The sequence below is a fragment of the Corvus moneduloides genome, chromosome 3 (genome assembly GCF_009650955.1).
Source record: "Corvus moneduloides isolate bCorMon1 chromosome 3, bCorMon1.pri, whole genome shotgun sequence".
Classification (NCBI taxonomy): domain Eukaryota; kingdom Metazoa; phylum Chordata; class Aves; order Passeriformes; family Corvidae; genus Corvus; species Corvus moneduloides.
The window spans coordinates 74,158,379-74,178,315 of NC_045478.1; the positions used below are offsets into that span (position 1 = coordinate 74,158,379).

At 37.3% G+C, this 19,937-nt stretch overlaps 1 protein-coding gene across 2 annotated transcripts in view; it reads right to left on the reverse strand.

Moving 5' to 3' along the window:
• Positions 1 to 19,937, reverse strand: part of CHRM3 (cholinergic receptor muscarinic 3) — a 272,159-nt gene that overhangs the window by 244,307 nt on the left and 7,915 nt on the right. Inside the window, exon 1 of one of the 2 annotated variants that reach the window (XM_032102219.1) lies at positions 14,681 to 14,779. The exons of the other annotated variant lie outside the window; for it this stretch is intronic. The gene's annotated coding sequence lies outside the window, so the exon portion shown is untranslated. Of the gene's footprint in view, positions 1 to 14,680; positions 14,780 to 19,937 lie in introns of those variants that run through there. 2 annotated transcript variants of the gene reach the window in all.

Genomic DNA, 19,937 nt, shown 5'->3' on the forward strand with positions numbered 1-19,937 from the left:
TCCCCCAGAATGGAAACTTGTATTTTCTTTTTTTAGAGAACGGTTCTCAGACACGATGAAGTTCAGGTATCACTACGTGCTTTGTAATCCCATTTTTTTATTAGCTAATAAAATTAAGCAGGTCTTTGAGCTTTAATATGAAGTTAATAGCACAAATATTGAGAGCTACATTGCTCATATTTCTGCAATAAACTGACATCTGATTTTTCTTTTCCTAATTGCACACTAGCAAACAGTTATTTGCTTAACAAAGTACAAATAAGCACAGCCTTCCAGCACATCTTCCCTTTCAGTAATTCTATTTCTCTTTACACAGCAGCATATGGCAGAAAGCACTAAGGGATCAAGAAGTAAAAGAGTAGTTTAAAAAAATTACTCTTATTTTACTAAACTTCATTACTGATCTGTTTTATAAATAGAGTCCTCCATTTTTTCAGTACATTGCTATTACCATGAAATCTTTAACACAGCAAGTAGCACGAAGAGGAGCAGGTAGACATGCTCAAAAATTCTAATAACAAAATGCATAATGCACGGGGTCAGGAGCACAGCTCATACTATCACAGTTTTCTCAACAAACACCCACTCCTCACCACCCCGCTCATGGAGTGGATCAGGCAGATGTGAATACATCATCTTTTAGCTCTCTCTCTGCCTCCCATGGTAATAGAGAAGCTAAAAGAGAAATGGAACACACAGTTGGCTGAACCACGAACTCCTGGAGATGCTCATAGCTAATTGCTAGCATAGGATTTATTGTTTTCCTTGACATCCTTCCTGCCCACACTTTCCTGTGCCACTGCTTGTAACAAATATGGCCACAGTAGAATGGCAGGTCCAACACTGTAGTTCCTGAGTTTCTCATCTCTGAGGCAAAACTCTGCCCTACTAAGGAAGTCAGATGTTAACAGATATCATTGAATATGTATTTTGCACATTCATGCCAGAAGTTTTATGAGATCAAAGCATGCTAAACAGCTGAGATCTGATGCCTGTTTCAAACACTCACTTAAATTATTGAATATAGCATCAGTTAAATATATACAAAATGCTTGTTACATCAACATTAAAAATGAGACAAGAGGTTTTGGTCAACAGGAACTGTGAGCCGCCCAGAACAACCAACCTCAGTTCACAGAGGAGAGACAAGAGCACCCAGCCTCCTGGCTCCTAATCCATCCCACCTTCCATTTACTGAAAGCTTTTATCCTAAGAAGGAAGGAGTAAGCTGCCCTTTTTTCCTTTTTAAATGACAGTATATCAATACAGATAAGTGACTTAGCATAACAATCAGGCCAAAACTATTTTGTTCATTAATTTTTTTGTGATTTAACTCTCTACAGAATAAATAAGAAAGAAATGACCAACAGCCAACAGCAGGAGTGCAAAAAAATAGGGGGAAAGAAGGGTTGATGAAAGCTGCACCACAGACCTACAGATTCTGAAGCCACAAACACTTAGAAGACTTACTGAGATAGAGCCCAGTTATCTGTCCTTGACTAAGAATTTCATTGGAGAAACAAATGTTTGGGAGGTAAGAGTGTCCTGCTGTTCACAGCACCTTCACAGAAGTCAAATGGAAACTTTTAGTTTGAGAGCTCTTTTTCCTTGGAACAACAAAGCATACTTGAGAGACAACTCTGAGATTTTGATGTTTTGCCTTACTACCAGATAATACAATGATTTCTCTCAGCATTTCACCATACAAAAAGAACTTAAAGAAATTCATGGTGCAGACAGTCAGAAAGTCAAACATCCAGATAAAAAGCACATAAAAGACCTAAGAAAGGGATGAGCCGGTAATGATTTAACCATTGAACAGAAAATAATACAAAAATAACTTCTTTGTTCACGTGTACTGACCTCAGGAAATACACTGCATGTGAGGTAGAAGAGAAAAAAAACAAAGGATAAATTTTAAAATCCTATGGAAGACTTGCTTTCAATAAATACACAACACCATTTTCCTGGACTAGAAACAAAACTCCCCCAGAGATTAAGAGCACAATGATTAATAGCATCGTGATTAGACAAACCATAAGGTACACACTAGCACATAGGCCTTACATTCCCTTTATCTTCCTTCCTTCCACAAGGTGAGAATATAAAAAGAAGAGTACTAATAATACTACTGCATGATCAGCGCTGGAGGTTAACAGCCTGAATATTCTTTCCTTTACTTCAACAGGATTTCTAACATATTAACATATTCAAAACAGCTGCTGAATTAGCATTACCTGAATTAATTTTATATTCCTTACTTTTTTTAAGAATTACTTCAATGATATAATGGAGACAAAGCTGAGAGGTAGCTGCTTTTTGACATTTTCAGTTGCTCAGGGGCCACCCATCCATTCAGAGATACTGAATGGGAACTGATGAAAGTAAAGAAAACAGGTTTTCTTCTTCACTAACTCCATCTCTTTCATCAGACAAATTGTGGCCATTCCCCTCTTCTCAGGATTGAATGAAGAGTCCCTGGCAGCATTTGGTGCAGCAGGGAATAAAAAGCATCATTTGTGGATACAGACCAAAACAGATCTCTCTCCACTCTGCTGCTCCCTTTTAGGGTTGATGTGATAAGAAGCAGCAGTAGTGGTTTGAAACGTTTTAACCAAGAAAAACAACCAAAAACCCCCAAACAACTGCCACTAGTAACTACCCTTAGTGAAAGGTTCTTTAGGTAAGTAGTTTTCTGCTGATGTAATACCAGAAGCAACTGAAAAATCAGCATTTTTAATTAACTCTCATTAAACTTTTTAAATATTTTTTTTGGTCTTAAAGCACAGGGGAATTTTTTGACTGAATCTTCTTTAAGTGAATAGAAATTATTAACACACAAATTAATCATTGTTTTGTGGTAGAAAACTGTAATTTAAACATCTTCTGGTTATTAGTGCAAGGTCAAAGAATTACTCCCCTATTGCTTCCTCCAAAACAACTAGCACACCGAGGCTAATGTGTCATTATCTTCAATTCTTCTGAGCAATGGCAATAAAAGTCAAGACTAGGACCTTCATTAGGTCTTCCTTTGTTTTACCATTAGATGAGAAACTAAATGTTATGAAGAGCTATTTCCGCTACACAATTTGTTAAAGCAGGAGCAAGGAGATACGCAGGAATTGGGATGATGCATATTATTAAAAAAATGTTTCCCCGCTTTAAATACAGCTTTCCAGATTTCTGTTCTAATGGCCGAAATTAGAGCTCCAACACAAAACCAAAATACACTACTAAGTAAACTCTGACAGCTTTATTTCCACAAGAATATATTACTTTAGAAAAAATACTAAGCAGTCCCCTTTAACTAACCTTACTCAAAGTCTTAAAAATATTAAATGCCTTTAACACTTTTTAGAAACATCTCAATACAGAGACTATGCAAAAAGCAAAAAATGCCAGTTTTACTCTTTTTGAAATTTTTTTTTAAAATGCTCAAAAAGGAGGATTTTTTGTATCATTTTCAAGATATAAAACCAAGGCAAAAGAAAAACTGAATAGAGGTTTTCTAGAGGAATGTCTCTTTTCTTCCCATTTTATTTTGAGGTAATAATAACAGTTGTTCTAGAAGATTAATCAAATCATGCGTCATGAGGACATAACCAGAAAATAAGTGGTCTGTGGTCAGACAGAGATATTGGAGGCACTAAGAGAATGTGTCCAGTAGTGATGCTAACCAATGCAATGCAACTGAACTATATTTTAACCAAAACCACCACATTAGCAAGGCAATCATACAATTCCTGTATAGACAAATTAATCAAAGAATAATTTGGGCTGGAAGGGTCATATATTGGGCTTTAAAGGCCATTCATTCCAGCCCTCTGCAATGAACAGGCACATTTTCAACTAGATTGAATACCAGGTTGCTCAGAGCCCATCTGACCTGACCTGGAGTATTTCCTGAGATGTGGCATTCTACCACCTCTCCAGTGTTCTAGTGTTTCACCACCCTCACTGTAAAAAAATTCCTTCTTAAATCTAGTCTGAATCTAAGCTCTTAAAACCATTACCCCTTCTACTGTACAACAGCAACCAACAGTCAATTTAACTGTAAAACATCAAGAACAGTCCTTTGAGGTATAACAGCATTTAACCAAATTTAAGGTCAGAAGATATTGCATCTAAACACAAAGATTGTTTTTTTCTGATCTCCTGTACGTTGCAAATCTCACTTCAGTCACTTAATCTGCTGTATTTAGGTCTGCTAGTGCCAGCTTGCCACAGAAGGCTTGCCAGCACAGGATTAAGGTGTGATGAAGGACTGCTGGGGGCTGGAGAACTTCATTCTGGTAACTTGTCCCTTCTGAGGCTAAAATCTGAACCTTGCTCTCAGTCATCCTACATCTAATCACAGCATCAGAGAGGAAAATGTTTTAATACTTGGCTTTTTGCTTTCAAAATTCCTCTGTGCCATTATTGCGTGAACTTCCAATTTTTGCTTTTGTTAGCAAACTTAGCTAGGCAGGTTTGCTCTGTTGTTTGTTGTTTTTTTTTTTTTCCAGAGACATTTATCCTAACTTCTTGAACATTTGCTCTTGTCAACGTTTTCCTCCTCATTCCTTAACATTTGTTTTAAATTCAAATGCTAAGTGTCTAAGGTCAGCCTCACCAACCTCAATTACATTTTCTACATATATATACAAACACACAGGTATACATATAGTCCCATATATACAGATGCATATTCTCATACATACGTATGTATATAATGAATATACAAATATCACAATCTTTTTTTTTCTACAGCACCACCTAGGGGACAGGACCCTTTCAAAGACCAAGTGTTTCAGACTGTGATTCCCAGCCCTATGACTGGGGTCTGTCTGACTTCCTCAGTTTTAGAAACTGGCTGCTTCAACTGTGAAACTCCTTTGATTTCACCATCATAGCTGTTTATTGTTTTGATAAAATGTGTAGACAGCATAATTGTCAATGATTTCAACTTTGTTTGTAGATCATTAACAAAAATTATTTCAGGCTCTGAAGAGACAGAGACTTCTTTTTGAAGAGCCACTTTTGGGATGGCATCCTTTTCTTAATCCATTTAGCGTATGCTTTATTGGTAATGTAGTTAGTGCAATAAAGTGATGAGCACATTCCCAACTTCCATTCTTTGCTTATGGGACTGCTTACTCATTTTGTATTAGGACTCACCAGAAATAACACATAACCTGTCCTGGATGCAAGGAACCAGAAGCTGTTCTGCCCCTTCCCAGCAAGCATCAACAGACTAGAAAAGCTGTGCTACTTCTGCAGCCTTTCCAGCCCATACACAAGGTACCTCCCCTCAAAGGAGTAACTTTCAACATTGTGAGCAGTTGCAGAAGACTGATTTTACATCTTCTTCCTCCAGCAGGTGATCAGATCCTCAGACTCCTCACAAGTTTTCCCTTTGTGTGACCGTCCTTTCTTTCTTGGCTGCACAGCCTGGGCTGACTTCCCAGCACCAGTCCCAGCCAGCTCTTTTTAAGCCCTTACCAGGGCAGTCAAGAATCTCCAAGGTGACTGGCCCACCGAAAGCTTTAGCATGTCTGAAGGAGTCAAGGGAAGAAATACTCTCCAATTCACAGAGAAAGGCCAAGAATCAGAAAGCTCCCTAGTAATTTTATTTTTTTTCCTGTCCACATTCATTCACTGCAGGCAACGTTGGATTTTTTATGCCTCCCTTTCCCAAATCACTTAGCACTAGTGGGTATACAGCCTTCCACATGCTGTTTCACTTTTCCCTGTATTGTGGCAGAAATATTAGAGCATCAAGACATTTTTTAACTCTATCACTTAACAAGCAAGGTAAAAATTTCTTCAGACAGAAATTCCTGAATTCTGAGCTGCACTTTAGGTGTTCATTTCTTCTGTTGCAGTCTCTCTCTACAGACTAAAAACACTAGAATAAAGCAGAATTATTCAAAGGAACAGTAAAATTAAAATACACTGGAAGGGGAGGTAGTAGGGGTCTGCATCCTCCCACAGGTGAAAGCTAAGCCCCTTGACTGACAAACTTTGCAGTAGTGTGCCTTGGGTACTCTACATAAGCACAGTATGTATTAATTGAATAGCTCATAGTTCACTTCACGTCCAAGATGAATTTAAAAAACAAATAAAGAATAACTAACTTTTGCAAAATGAGCAGTTTTTAGAAAACAGCAGGTACATTTTACTTTGGGTCAGCTTTAATTTCTGAACAAGCCAGGACACAACACATGTTAACAACTGCCACGCTTTATACAGATAAACACCACTGTGTGAGACAGTGCAGCAGCCCCCGTAATACTCAGACAGAAATTAAAATGTCAATTAAACTGACCTCATTTATTTTCACATTTCCTGACTAAACCTGCCTATTCCTTTCTCTACAAAATTTCCAAATAAGTTGTAAATTTCAATTATTCCAAGAGGTATCTCAGACCAAGAAAGTTTATTAAATTTATATTAGGCCATAAACACAATTGGAGGTACTAAAAAAAAAGAAAAAACAAGCAAAACCTGCAAATACCTCCTCTGCGTTCTAAGCAACAAATGAAACATCTCCTAAATTTATCTTTAAAGATCACCCATAAATTGAAAGTACCACCTTAAAATTACTTCTATGAGCATTCAACTTCAACATAATTTCAAACAAACCCATACAACCACCTTTGAAGATAATTCTAGATGTTGGCCATAGTTTTAGTTGGAGGCTTAGATTTCAATCACTACTTTTCAAGTTTTCCCATGAATATATGCAAGCAGCATGTTTATTATTTCAAAGGAAACTAATCCAATAACATAAAAGCATAAACTTAAAACAAAAAACCACTCGTCTTCTCAATTTAGTGTATTTTATTTCTCAAAAATTCTGCTCACCATTTCTATTCATGTGTATATATTTTAAAGGAAATATGCAGTTTGAAAGCTTTTCAAGAAAAAACACTGGAAATTAAGAGCAAGGCACACTAACAGTTCAAGATGCGTAAATGCAAAGATTACCATATGGTGATGTAACCTTTTCTTATGCTTTCAGTAGAATAAACAAAAGGAGTCTACCATAGTCAAGAAGGAAAAAAAGTGGTACTCAGGTCAAGTAAAAATATTTTTTAGAAAAAAAGCCTTCAAAACAAAACATGAGAGACCTTTATGAGTAGGGAAATGCTGAGGAAAAATCTCCAGCTCTTTTCTAATGTGTATTAACAAATGATACCACATATGTGAGGACAGTTTCATCTAGTCCTAAGGAGAGCAGCATACATAAATTGGAGAGAAGTATCTCACTGAGTTTACAATATCGCACCTGTGAATTATGGTTTTAAACTAGCACTTTTTAAAGGGATATATGAAAGCTTGAGTGCTTTCATAGCATTTCACAACGTTTAAGAAATTCATATATTGATGAAGCATAATTATGCAAACCATCATACAAAATAAATAAACTAGGTACTTCACAGCACACAAAAAGGTGATAAATTCTCATGTCATAGACAAAAGCTTTGGTAGGAAAACAAAACCCCACATTTTGCATTTCGTAGGTATTTCAGGGGAAGAGAAACGAGCAGCATACATGAAATGATCTCTTTATGGAAGTCGCTATTACAGGTGTCAGTACTGCAACAAAAACCCACAAGCCTGTTAGTGAGAATCATCACAGAGGTGGAAACTTTTAAGTTATACTTTCAAAACCAACTCTTTGTTCATTTGTAACCAGATATTTGATGACCTCCATAGAGATACGCTTGACCTAGCAACAAAATTTCAGTTTAGAAAACTGTATCATGCCTGCAGTTTAAATGCATCCTCACCTATCTTAAACTGGCATATGTGAGAGGTCTGCATGTCCTGTGTGTAGCCTCAGAGACTGCTATGCTTCAGGAGCAAGTGAGATCATCCTTCTAGATTTTAAAGGTTCAGCTATATCAGAAAGCTTTGTGCTTTCAACCATTCCCACAACAGCAGAATTCCTCCTGCATGCTACCATTTCATCTCCTTGACATACATGGGTATTACTAGACTAGCATAATTATGATTGTAGTGTAATTTAGTCCAGTTTGGAAACCAGAATGAGGTAATACTATGGTTCCATATCTATGTTATATTTCATAGAAAACTCTTATTGCAATGATAACAGTATCAGTAATTTCACAAATGCATATCAGAATGGATTATTGAAACATAACATTTAACAGTATTTGTTGATACACCTTCTTCAGAGTAAGTATATTGCTCACATTACATATTATTTCCTACTCTCTCCAACTCAAAATGGGTTCTGCTAATAATAAAAGCGTACATTGCTTAAACCAGCTATGCAAGACAAAAGAATTTAAGCCAATAAATCTTTAGCTCACCTGGTGCAGGTTTTCACTTTTCCAAATGGTAATTATTTTTAAAGAATTTGAAGAAATGGGAGAATTAAAGAGAAAAGGCCCATGACAGAAAATTCAAACCATGTTAAAGGGGGAGTGTCTTCAAAAAATTGAATTTTTTTATTCAGGCTGCCCTAGTACTGGTACTATAGCCCTAAGCTCAAAATAAACCGAACTTTAATCTAGGTATTCTTGCCTTTCAGTCCATCATGCTTTCAGAGCTCAAAATAGCAAAGTAAAAATATGATTTTAGAAAAGATAAACACTTCTCTCAGACTGAGTAAAATTGATGCTAAGGATGAAAACACAACAAACAGACAGCAAACACCACAACATTCTATTTCATGTTTTACATGAATGCTGCAAACCTGAAAGATGTAAGCAGTTGAAACTGCACTAACAATGCTTATATACCTGCATAGTAACAGCTACTAGCTTGTCCTCTTACTGTTTTTTATATGAATATCAAGAAAAAAAAATTAAGTCCAACATACTAAACTTAATTGGACCCTGTTTCTATAGAGGTGAATTAATTCATTTCTTTTGGCTCTTATAGTGGAAGAATTCAGTGCACATTTCCCTCAAGCATCTTTCTGGGAAAGGACTGGGCACAACATTTGTATCAATTCCAGCGTCATTCATCTCTATTAAGCATCTGATGATCAAAACGATATTCAACTTATTTCTTACAGATCTACACTGGCACCCCATAAAAGGCTATTCAGTATCCAAAGTGACAAACTGGGTTCATTATGAGCTTTGTATGATTATTTTATGACTCTCACACCATGGATTAGCATCTCTATTTGGCTGTTATCTCTGTAGCATACTAAACATGACATGCAATTGCAGGCACCTTCAGCTAAATGCAAATCAAATCCAGGAGTTCAGAAGAGGCACATCAGCAGTTACAACTTCTAGTTTGACAGTAGGCAATAAAAGACAAGATCCTGCAAAAATCTGAGGGTATAAACAAAACGGTATGTTTATAGCACCTAAAGAGTAGTTTTGGCAAGTCCAGAGTTTTTCTAGAAGAGAACAAAAATCAGGTGAAGATGAGGAAAAACACAGCAGACAGTTAGAGGTTTTAGTCAAATGCTTTCTTCATTAGTCGATTCCCACTACAGAAGCCAACAGAGACTTCAAATGGATGAGTGAAGGTTTCCCGCTCCTCAGTCTTCTCCCTCCTGTTACCTCAGTGAAATGCTAAGTGTTTTGCAGTCATGCAAAATCATGCATCTCTAAGAAGCAATGAAGCTACAGTGAAGTCTTACAAAAGCAGCTTATAACCCCAAAACTGAACTTAAACTTGAAGGCTCTTTAAGTTTATATTTCAACTCTTTGTTTCACTCATGAAAGTTTCCACTTGTTGCTTAAAATAGCAGACGGAACATTTTTGTTTACTTCCACCCAAGAACAAAATTCCCTGAGATATCAAGGCAATGAAGAATATATGTACATGAGAGAGTGGAACAGCTTCTGGGGCCAAATTAGTCAAGTACTTTGTATATACAATTAAGTATACCAGGAAGAGCTTTCTGATGTTAATTTTTTGCCTAGTGATAGAAAGTTATTATTGAATGCAAGTTTGATGTTCTTGCAAACATTTACATAAAAAGAATAAGAAAGTTATCTAAGAAATGCAATTACTGTACCTATACTAACCTCTAAGTACGCATATATGCCCAGATAACTCAGCCTTGACTCATTCATCATTTTAAATGTAATTATATAGGACTCAGCAAACAGAGCTCTTTTCTTCCTACTCCCACTTGCTCATCACTTCAAGTTATCATCTGGTCCTATGAGCAAAAAATCTTCTCACATAACTATACATGATGACAAGAATTTAGAACTTCTAAAGACATATTACATCTATGTACAAGTAATTGAAACTGAAGAGCAGCTATGGACGGTCCTGCCAGACTCCTGCAATATGAAGAAGTAGGGGTGACAGAACTGCGCTTATACACATATTCACATATTTAGTCATTACTCCTAAAAGAAGGTGCCGGTAAACACTCCCAAGAGTATAACCTCTACCACAACTACACATGAAGGGGCTTGCATTGTTGGTTTGAGGTTTTTTTTATATTTTTTGCTGTGAATTTTGTCAACAAATAATTTGCTTTACTTTATGTCTTGGCGTGACTCAACTTTTAATCCTTTCACACAGCTTTTTATATAAACACACAAGAAACTCAGAAGTATAAAATTTTTTGTCTTTTAAATGAAACTGTAAAGCCAACAGATTCAATTTTGCAATTGATTGGTTTCAACCCAAATTACTATTGTTCCAGACTTTTTTAATGGCAAAACAGAGACCACACTGAATCATCATCTGTCAAGAAAATATGTTACACTCAACCAGCAGTGAAAAGGCACGTAAATGCCATGTAAATATCTTGAGGTAACTTATATCTGAAAGAAAAGCCCATGCACAGAGTTTACAATTATCACTCAGGCCAAACAGTATCCTCAGAGGCAGCACAGAATTGAACCCATGGGTTCAAGGGTACATTTCTGACTTCCCAAGGACACAGTTGAGACCTTACCTTTCCCTTGGCAGGGCTTTTCTCCAAAGGCTTTGAATGATGAATAGGAACAATGTAAACACAGACACTGTCAGCCCCAGCTGCGTTCCTGTCTTTGCTTCACAGGCAGCCCAGCAAGTCCTGAGGTAGCACCAGGATTCCTGCATTTTATAGCTTTTGGGCAAAGCTCAAGACAAAGCATAGCTCTTGGAAAGCTGCTCAGTGGTCAGTGTAGTGATAGCAGGGGATGCAGCTACAGGGCAGCCATCTCCCAGGTCACTCACATGCAACTCTCCCCTTCATGAGACACAGGCACTGGACCTTCCTGTTGAAGCTATACCATGTGATATGAAATACATGGAGAAAGAAAACACCTGTCTTACAATTAAGACAGAAAGAGAGATGCTTGCTAAGAAACAAAGAGGGATGCAACAGCAAGGCTGCAGTTCTCGCTCAGGTATGTGCTAGCTAGTTACAAAAAGTATAACCATGATCTACAAGCAATGCAAACCAGAAAAGTTGTGTGTTTGAGGAAGTCTTCAGGAAAAGGAAAAGTATTCAAGAGTCCTTAGAACAAGACACCTGATGCTACCTTGTATGGCAAATGAATGATCTATCCCAAGCTAATGATTCCCCCTTCTTATCCAGTGATGCGTTTTATTGATGTGCAGGCATTGAGCTAGACTGCTTCTAGGCATTCCTGGTCCAAAGTCTTCTTCTGAGAAGACATTCAACTCATAACTTGATCTGCGAAGATGTCCCACTCAGCCCTTGTGCTACTAAGCAAATCTACCCAATCTAAAGAAATCTTTTCACTTTACTTGCTGAGAAAGCAGAACAACTATCTTTTCTGTTTCCTTTTCAGTATTCAACCTGACTGCTTTCTACAGTTAAGAGTAAACTCATAGCAGAAACTCTTCCATTTACCCCAAAAGGGGATTAGGACTTCTTGGAAACATTTTAAAAATAAACAGTTTCCTTACTGTGTTTAAACAATGGTTATTTAAGCCATGAAGTCAAAATGACTCAGAGGAATTGTACTTGTCATTGTACAATTTTCAGCATGATCTACAATGTGACCAGGCAGCAATGACCTGTATTAATCACAGGCCAAAGTATAATTAAGGTAAAATTAATGTACTATGACGGTATGGCAAATGCTGTCCACGTTCTCACCCCTTCTGCTGGCTTGTCAGACTACTGTGCTTCTGGTGGAGAAGTGGTCTGCAACTGATGAACTCGTTTTGCACAGAGCAGACTCAAACAGATTAAAAAAAAAGGGGGAATCATTTGTGTGAGCATACAGAGGAATTCGTTACATACGGATTGTGGCAAAAGCAACAGGGCAGAAGAGCACTGCTAAATCTACCCAATTCCCTGTACAAGAGTTCCCAAATCCACCTACTCACTCTTTTTACTCCAACACACACAAACTCTCCTGTCTCATGCTTATGGTTCTGCTTGCAGTTCATGTTAATGGTGAAACACACCTGCTATACTAACACATTGTACTGGCCAAAGGATTTTTCAGCAACACAGTTTGTGGAAATACTTGACTACTACAGCCTTATAGTTCAGCGAGAAATATACAGCAGCCTCAGAAATAACAAACAGTTTCAAGAAAGAAAGCTGTAACAGGTGGCTGGGAAACTGGAAACACACTTCCAAACTACTTCCTCAAGCTAAACACCCAGAAAAAAACCACAAACATTTGACCCACATCAGGGTCAATGTTTCATGGGATTAGCTGTCACAGATTTATAGCAAATTTTTGGGAGAAGGGGAGTTTTTTATTGAAATAGATTACCAGCTCCATATTTCAGGGGACAAAAAAATAAAATACTTGATGACTCAGTAGTAACCATCAGTTTACAAACTCACAAGAACTTTGGGATACAGCTAGTCATGTTAAGATTAAATACAAAGACTTCTGGGAGCCAAATCTTAACATTTCTCCCTCATTGATAAGTGTCTGTGCAAATGCTTATCCATGTCCAAGTCAGGATACATGCTAGGGAACTATTTCACCATCATTTCCCGTTATCTCATGCCTGCCATTGCCTCCAGGTTCCCATACCTCACTATCAGACAACTTGCATTGTCTCGTGGAAACCAAAATATCTGTCTAGATTTTCAAGGCATAATGGCAATGCCAAAGTTTGAAAGCACTGCACTTCAGATCTACAAATGACAGAAATTTAAACTTCCCCAGTTCCTCATTGACTAGAGTAATTATAACCTTTAAACTCTCTTGGGTGGCCAGCCTGTCTCTGCAGTAAGATAGCTGTCCTCATCTCCTTTCTCTTAATATTAACTAAACCTGGAGGATTAACAGGAACAGCAAAGGGGAAATCCCATAGCACTAACTCAGTAAAAATTAGACAGTATCACATCCATCTGCTGTCTAAGCTAGAGAGCTTAAAAGTTTTCTTTTCTATTAAGGTAGTAATATAGTTGTTGTGGAACTGCAGAGATTCATAGGTCATGCCTGAAAAATCAGGTAAGTTCCCTCGACTATAGCTATCTGAGTAATTTTTACTTTGTCAGAAGAGTAAACAAATTCCTCAAGCCAGAGTTATTTCTTTCACATTTCTTATTGAAGTTTTTATGTAATAAAGGCACTTTGTAGCATACAAAGTTTTGAGTATTTCAGCTCAACTCTCATTATAACAGTTTCAAGGAACTCCTGAAATACAGGATTGGCAGCCAAAACTTCTAAATATCAGCAGGGGAATTGACAATTCACTACTTAGACACTTACTTTTCCAGGATGGACTACAACACTAAGCTGACATTTTCAATGACTTTCATCTCAGATAGATCAACAAACAACACAGAAGGAACCAAAAGCGTATAGCATCAAGGGTGTGCAAAAGGAAAACAAAACAGCTGGTACACAGGTCTGCTTACATAGTGCCTTTTTTTTCCCCCTCAAGAGGCCTAAAGAGCTTCAGCTGTGGTTATTTAAAACTCTCAGGGGTGGCAGAAGCTCTCAGTGCATATAGTTGGTATTCTCTAGATGATTTCAGAGCTGCAAACTGATATAAGTAAATGTGAGCTAACAGGGTGTGGCTAATTCATAACCACTCTGATGCTAGCCCACATTTCTTTACATTAAGCTCATTGGGATAAAATGTTACAATATACTTCTGTGGTTGTTTGCACACGACATTTGCAATTACAGAACTAAAAATAGCCTTTCAGTCAAACATACTGTGCGCATTCAATTTCGTGTCATCTTTTGGTGACAGTACAACTCGTGACCATACATTCCTTATTTCAATCACCTTTTCTTTGCCCATATCTGAAATTTTTGTTTACTTTATATGACCATCAATTTAGGTAAAGTTCAGATAGCTAGCAAACACTCAATAACTATTTTGCTACATGTAGCTGAAAAAAACTTTAATATAGTCATTTATCCATTTTAAAGCATCCTGCATCAGATTTCTGCTGAAGCCATTTTCACATATTTATACAACATTCCAGTGGGCCTAACATTTCACTAAATCCAGATAGTAAGAATTTAGTAGAAAGGGAAAGCCTTGCTACTAAACAACGCAGTCAAATAACCTACTAATATCATTGAAACCCCAAGCAGTTTTCAACAGCTTACTGATAAGAGTCACCAGCTGCTCATCTTTTCGTTCAATGCATTACTCAGCTCTCAGTCAGCTCTCTCCAAATATTGTTGAAAAGACAAAATGCCAAAACAACACAAATTCATCATTAATTCTACTACTAATACAGCAATACTATATCAAGGATCTTTCACACTTACAGGTTGATTCAGAATATGACTCTTACCTTCATATGCACAATACAAGTGGGATTCCTTCTGTAGAACCTCAACTCTTACTCCATGTGTGCCATTTCACTCAAGTTTCTTAAATAGTTCATGGTTTCTTCTGGATTTGAGATCTATTAACAAGCACAATCAAAACCAAAATTTTCTACCCAAGGCTATGAATAAAAAACCTCTATTCTTATGATTTTGTGCTTAACTACCTATTTAGAATATTTATTCCAGTTCCATGATTCTCACTAGTTTTAATATATATGGATCACTGCATCAGAAACAAACTCACAAATAACATATAAACAAGAATATTTGGGAAAATTGCATACAGCTAATGAACAGAAGTAAAGAAAGACACAACTAGAAATTCAAAAGGGAAGTTATAATCCTCAAATGAAAGGTTCTGGTCTGGCTGTACTCTGAACTAGGATCAGAGGAAGAATATTGCTTAAGCTTATCTTCATATGAAAATAGCTACACATTATAGCTTTAATCTCATTTAAATTAATATAATTTAACAGCTGCAAATAGTTTGGGGTTATTTATTTCAATTTATTTTTCTTAAGTTGATTAGGACAGGCCTTGAACTATATTTTGCACACGTACACTCCAAGTACATCATTAGCTAAACAAGACCAGCTGACCACACACTTCTAACATTCACATTTCTGTTTCAATTTAACTAAGAGACAGTAATATCTTCAGTAGAAAAAAATGGAAAACTCAAAATTGTAAAGAAACACACAAGTAAAACCGACCAGAAAAAAACCCTACACTTTTCCTTGTCTGAGCTTAAAAAAAAAAAAAAAAAAGTAAAAGGGAAGTGAAATACAGGCTGAAGTGAAACCTCAATTTGTTCAAATCCAAAACAAAAAAAAAAACCCCAACCTTTAGTTTAACAGTGTTTGGTGTCACCCCACATTTTTAAGTAAGACAGAAACAGTTAGATGGTGTACACATACCACTACCAAAAGTAAGAACGCTCCTACATTGCTTCCTCTTTATGTTGTACCTTTTAAGTTTAACCTTCTGCAGGAGGTAGTCAACCATGCCTAGTGAATCTTTCCTGCATTTATTCATTGCTCTTAATCATTAATAATCCAGGACACTTGGCATTAAAGACTGGGGGAGAGGTAGAGGGAGAGAAACAGGAGGGTAAAAGCGAATATCAGCACTACAGTTTTCTAGCAAACACATTCAGGCCCAAGCATAACCTATCATCTTAGTCATCAGACTTCTCAAATGCCCATGAGAAGTGTTTCTTTTTAGTACTTCTGTCAAAAAACAGTATGGTAATTATCTTTCATTCCCTAAACTGACAACACTAACCTGCATCTGGCCATGAGTTAGGTGCAAGACTTTCCACGATCCATGCAAAAATTAAATTATTAATTTAACACTGTAGATTCAAGTCACTTACCAATGAGTCCACAAAGCCTTGCATTTGTTTACTCTCAGAGCAGCAGCAGCAACATTACAAATTGAAAAACCAAGTGAAAGGCCATCAAAAGTTATTTTTATGGTAGTAAACAATAAACGTGTAATGGAAAATAACTGCTCAGGCTAAAAAGAAACATGACCGCAGCATCAAAAAACACAATCAATTAAAAAAAAAAAAAATCTGCATATTCGAAGGACCAGTCTGGAAATCCAGGGCTTCAGTACGTCCAGCAATAAGATTCAGAAACACTCTCCTTAATGACATTGCAACACCCAATTCCAACTAGAATCAGAAAGCAGAATCAGAGTCACACAACCACAAAAGGCTGCAGCCCAAGTACTCTCAGTATTCTAGTATTCTTGTTACATAAATCAATATACAATGGAAATAAATGATTACCCATCCCATTATGTGAGCCATAGCAAGGAAAAGTTGCCATCTGATAAAATCAAAAGGGTAACATTTTGAGGTTGTGTCTGTTTTGGTTTTGGTTTTTTTTTTTTTTTTGGGGGGGGGGGATGTTTTCTGGTGAGGGTTGTTGTTTGTTGGGTTTTTTTAAAGGAACCTTTCCTCTCCTTACCTTCTATAAAAACAGTACAACAGCAAAATTTAAGAGAAGAAGAGGCAAGACTGTACAGCTGTTGTAAAAGGAATGCATTATTCCTAGAAACAAACCAATCCACCAAGCAACAACATATCAAGTGGAAAAGGTTGATCATATCTGACACAAAAAAGGATACTGATCACCTGGTATGACTGTACCAAGGAAAGTTTCCAACTGATGTAACAAGGATAATTCCTCCACATGCCAATACTAGCAGGTTGCTAGGTATTGGATATGTAGCTACATTAAAAAGTAATCAGTATGTTAAAATTGTTTCAGTTCCAATATTTTCTTCTGGGAAACAACATAACTGATCATATTTATCTTTTTATCATATTTGTCTATTTTCTTAGCTTGCAAATATGACAGCAAGTTAAAATTGTGTATATGTACTAAAACTGTGGGAAAGAAATTGGGCAAAATGAGCTTTTTCATATACTATTTTTTTTCAAGTTAACTTGAGATCATATTTGTTTTTCTCCTGATTGTTGCTGTCAGCCTACAAGAGTCACATAATCATCTTTCTTCCATTTCAAGCACTTAAAAGTTTGATTTTACCATAACCATAATTCAAGAGCTGATCCTGGCAGATAACATTGGCAGCAGATTTCAGTGCCCTGAAGAGCTTCAGCATGTAATGCTTCACAAAAGTTCTGCACTCCAAGTACCTATTTAGTGAACCACATTTCTGGATGTCAGACTCAACACACACTTAAATGAGTGGCTGAGAGTTTTTTCGGGTTTTTTCCAACCTAATTCATTTTTTTCCAACCTTGTTCAAGGAAGTGTTTCATACAAATCGACAAAACTAAATCCATGCCTGCTTAGCACTCTGGAAAAAAGTGTCTCTCCAGAATCATGATTTTCATTTAATGTAACATTGTTAACTGGGGAGGAGGCAGGAGAGAAGACTAATATACACTAGTAAAAATCATGTTATCTGTTCAGCTTCAACACATCACAATGAATGCAGACGTGAATACGACAAATGACATTTTTCTTCCCCAAACTGGATGGAAAGGTAAATAGCTTTAAAACTCTCTTCTCTGCAACTTGTAAAAATGTGGTTTTAACAATGGATTGCTTAAGTGGTGCTAACAAGAAACATAGCTCATAAAATATGACCTTTAGAATCATAATCATGAAAATTAGATTTGAATGAATACATCAATGAACTTTCCACCAGGAAAACAAACATCCAATTTTTGGATCACTGGATATGAATCTAAAACTTAGATATCCAACACAAAAAACTCATCAGTTCCCAAAGAGTTTGGACATTAAAGAAAGCATTACAATAGTTCCATGTCCAAATTAACACAAATTTGTAACTTATTTTAAGTTCTATCCAGCTCAATATGGAAGTATTCAAACTAACATCACTGCAAAAGAAAATCTAAAATTTCTAGAGACATTGCAGCAGAAAATTATCACATCTTAGTCAGTATTTAAAGACTAACTGAAAGGTTTCTATATATTAAACTAACTTTTTTTTTTTCATTTTCAAATCTCCTACCATTTTTCACAGATGAACAAACCTACTGCTGTATTTATAAACCTTTTGTTGACCCTGGCTGGACACCAGGTGCTCACAAAGCTGCTTTATCACTCCCCTCCTCAACTGGGGAAAGAAAACACAGCAAAAGACTCAAGGGTCAAGATAAGGGCAGGGAGAGACCACGCACTGACTGACATCATGGGCTAAACAGACTCCACTTTGGTAGTAAGTTGGAAAATTTTCCCTTTGAGAATTGGAGTAGGATAATGAGAATTAAACACATATCTTAAAGACAGCTTTTCCCTTGATTAGAGTCTGCACTCCGTTCATCACACATTGTCTCTAATGCACCTTCCTCCTCAGGGGCAAGAGCTCCTCACACTCTTCCCCTGTTCCAGCACGGGGTCCCTGCCACAGGAGACAGTCCTCTACCAATTTCACCAAACTGAGTCCTTCCCACAGACTGCACTTCTTCATTAACTGCTTCAACTGTCCCTTGCAAGGTCACAAGCAAACCTGATCCACACTTTCATGACAGAAAACCTGCTCCTCTCCATGGTCCCACAGATCCTGCCAGAAGCCTGCTCTAGCATGAGCTTCACAGAGTCAGAGTCTCCTTCGAGCATCACCTGCTCTGGCACAGGTCTGCTGCATGGGCAGCAGGTGGATATCTGCTCCATCATGGCCCTCCATGAGCTGCAGGGACACAGCTGCTTCACCATGGGCTGCTGGGCAATCTCTGCTCTCCCCCTCCTTCTTCACTGCTCGTGGAACTACAGAGTTGCTGTCCTGCACAGTAACATTTTTCCTCCTTGAATGTGTTATCCCAGAAGTGCTACCACCATCACTGATGGGCTCAGCCTTGGCCATTAGCAGGACTATCTTAGAGCCACCTGGCACTGGCTTCATCTGACATATGAGAAATTTCTAGCAGCCTCACACAGAGCCTGCCCCTGCATCCCTCCCCCCTGCTACCAAAATCCAGCCACAAGAACCCAATAAAACTTTCTTCAATCTTGCTTGCACATTTTTGCCTCTTTAGCATCCCCTTTGGCAAACAAACACAGCTTTCATTGAGCTGAGTGAGAATGAAAATTACTGACTCAGTAGTGAACAGTATAAACACCGTCTGCTGCTTCTGAAAAGTACAGCTCATCTTCACCTTCCATATACTTGCTTTCACAAAACAACTGAATTTTTTGAATGGAAATATGAAACAGGAAGAAAATTAACAGTCACCCATATATTTATTTCAAAGTCTTAGTAGGCATTATGCTTTTCCAGGGAAAGCTGCCTGTGTGACTGAAAATGAAAAACCTGACAATCCAAGGCACATACCCATGACTGTCTATCAACAGGAAAGTCAGACACTGCCTTCAGACTTGTTGATGTATGCCTGTATCATACTGCAGTTTAACACCAAGGAAAAGGAGAACCAATACAAGTGCCTAACACATCACCACCAGCCAGTAGCTATTGAACTGCAGTTTCCAGAAATGAGAGCTACAAATTATTCTCATTGCTTTTCTATTTATACTAGTTCCCTCTGCATTGTATAGCAGTATTTTTAGCAACTATTTTCTACAGCACAATCCTTTACCCCTAGAGTTGTAGTTCTATAAGTTTCTCTCTGACACATATTTGCTTCAATGTAGACCTTTCATCAATGTTTGCTCTAAAGCCATTCTTTGTTAGGTTTTTTTTCTACTGTATCCAGACACT